Below are 2,405 nucleotides of genomic sequence, written 5' to 3'. Positions count from 1 at the left end.
TTATACCCAGAAATCCATTTCTGATTTAGCTTTTGTTTGCATTTGAAGAACTCTGAGCCCTTGAGACACAAGCACAGTCCATTGCCTCTGGGCTGTTGGTTTTTAAAGGGCCATTTCCCCCCCTGCGGTCTGAGTATCTGCCTAGAACCTTTGAACTCACATGACAGTTTTTCCTTAATCCAAGAATTACAAACACCAGCACTGTATCAAGAATCCAGAATTAGCATCTCCACCTTAAAAAAAACAAATTGAAAAAGAGCATGGAAATCAATTACATCATGCAAATAAACTTTTTAACTCTCTTTTGAAAATTTTTTTTAATTTCATACATTCCAAGGGACTTTTAGATACTTATTATATTATCATATCACACAATTTACCATCTGGTTTTAATGTCCCCCTGCAAGGAAAAGATACAGGACAAAGAAAGGCCTCTATGTGCCCATCCTACTCCTTAGGGCATGAAGAACTGCCTTTGTACTAGCTTACTCTTGTTCCACTATGCATGAACTCCCCCAAAGCCTGTCTCAACATATGTGGACTCTCTCCTAGGGCCTGTCCCACCATGTGTGCACTCTGTCCTAGGGCTTGTCCCACCATGCATGCTTCTTTAGCCCAGTTCTTGCTCCAATAATGGGTCCTGTCTATTCTCAGGCTGGCAGTGATGGGTTAGCCAAAGATCATGTTCCCTTTTTTCCTGGCTTGAGAGATGAGATCAGCTGCACCCTTTCTCATGACCTTTGTGATGTACAGGGGACATTTGGTTTGACTAGCGATGGTGATGGCTGGGAACACAGGCTCAGTTTCCAGCTTCTGTGGTCTGCTCAGGAAGTGGCCTTCTGGGCCCGTCATTCCCATTTCCAGCATCCGGGATTGTTCCTGGGCAATGCTATCTCTGTTCTCAGCATCGATTTGCGGCGCCATGGCACCCAGTTCTCCCAAGCAGGTGAAGATCTCATAGAGTTCTGTGTTGGACACTTGATACAGATCCTTTTAGGCCATGTAAACCAGGAAGGAGTTAACCCCTTTGTCCTTGATGAGGCTCTGCACTTCCTGCTTGACACTCTTGTTCCAGTGAGAGATGTCCATGTGCAGGGAGCAGTCGCAGCAGCTCATGCCATCAGCCCACTCGCGCCAATTTTCATAGGCTTCTCTCAGGCTGGATTCAGGCTCAGGCTCCACGTGATCAATGATCATGGTGGTGCCGCCCACGAGGGTGGCTTTTATTTTTTTTTTCTTGCCAGTCCTGGGCCTTGGACTCAGGGCCTGAGCACTGTCCCTGGCTTCTCTTTGCTCAAGGCTAGCACTCTGCCACTTGAGCTACAGTGCTACTTTTGGCTATTTTCTATATATGTGGTGCTCTTGCCACTAGGCCATATTCCCAGCCCCCCGAGGGCAGTCTTTGTGCCCTAGAAGAAGTCGTCCACCGTGGTCATCCCCTTGTAGAGCATCTGAAAGTGAGAGGGCACGCCGATGCCTCCTGGGATCAGCATCTTCCCGTTGGTCTCCATGGTCTTCACGTCTCCTGGGTCAATTAGGTTGTCTTCGATTTGCTTTATCAAGCCATCCTCCATGTAAATATCAGCATCAAAGGACTGATCATCGTTGACAATTCTACCTCCCTTGATAAGGAGATGGTAACCCTCGTCCTTGGCACCCAGGTTCTGCGGCGCTTCCTTGCCGTAGCTATCTGAATCTCCACGCTGGCGTTTCAGGCCGCGTGGATAAGGGCGCAGGCACGCGCGCGGGCTCCTGGCTCTTCTCTGGGCTTCGCCCCTGCATGCCAGGTGATCTACCTTGTCCCAGGCCCAGCTCCCCATGGTGAGCCCCCACCCTGGCTGCTCTGGTGCATTTTGGCGCCCTGCTGCCCCATGCTCAAGTCATCAAATTGCAGCGTCTTGCTCTTAAAGGCGCCCTCCATGCTGCAGAGCCTGCCGCCCTACTTCTGCCGTGGCGGTGGTGCCTGGCCTGGCCAGGTACATGGGAAAATCGTTCTCCTGGGAGCTGTCCCAGCAGGTGCCCCGAAGTTTCAGAGCCTCAGAGGCGCGGAGGGCAGCCACTGCTGGCTGCGTGCCCCAAAATATTTTAAAGATTCTGATGCTGGTTTATATGTTTAATGACGGGGACACACATGAATTTTCTTTGGTTGGGGTTGTTTTTTTTTAAACTGTATTTTTTGGTCTTTTCTTTTTTGGTACTGGGGAATCAAGCCCAGGACATTGCACTTGCTAGGCAAGCGCTTTGTCACTGAGGTACATCCCAGCCCCACACATGAATTTTCATGCAGAACTATTAAACATACATTATTCTTTCTATGTTGGACCTATGTTTGAACTCAGGGCATGGGCACTCTCTGAGTTTTTCTGCTCAACGCTGTCACTTTACCATTTGACATACAGCTCCAC

The 2,405-nt window shown here is 49.1% G+C and overlaps 1 pseudogene; it reads right to left on the bottom strand.

Annotated features, from left to right (window-relative positions):
* Positions 1–206: 206 nt before the first annotated feature.
* LOC125344587 lies at positions 207–2,066 on the bottom strand (annotated as a pseudogene).
* Between the last annotated feature and the right edge of the window lie 339 nt (positions 2,067–2,405).

Source organism: Perognathus longimembris, unplaced genomic scaffold (assembly GCF_023159225.1).
Source record: "Perognathus longimembris pacificus isolate PPM17 unplaced genomic scaffold, ASM2315922v1 HiC_scaffold_159, whole genome shotgun sequence".
NCBI classification, from domain to species: domain Eukaryota; kingdom Metazoa; phylum Chordata; class Mammalia; order Rodentia; family Heteromyidae; genus Perognathus; species Perognathus longimembris.
The sequence above is the reverse complement of the archived record's forward strand: the minus strand, read 5'-3'. Positions and strand labels throughout refer to the sequence as shown.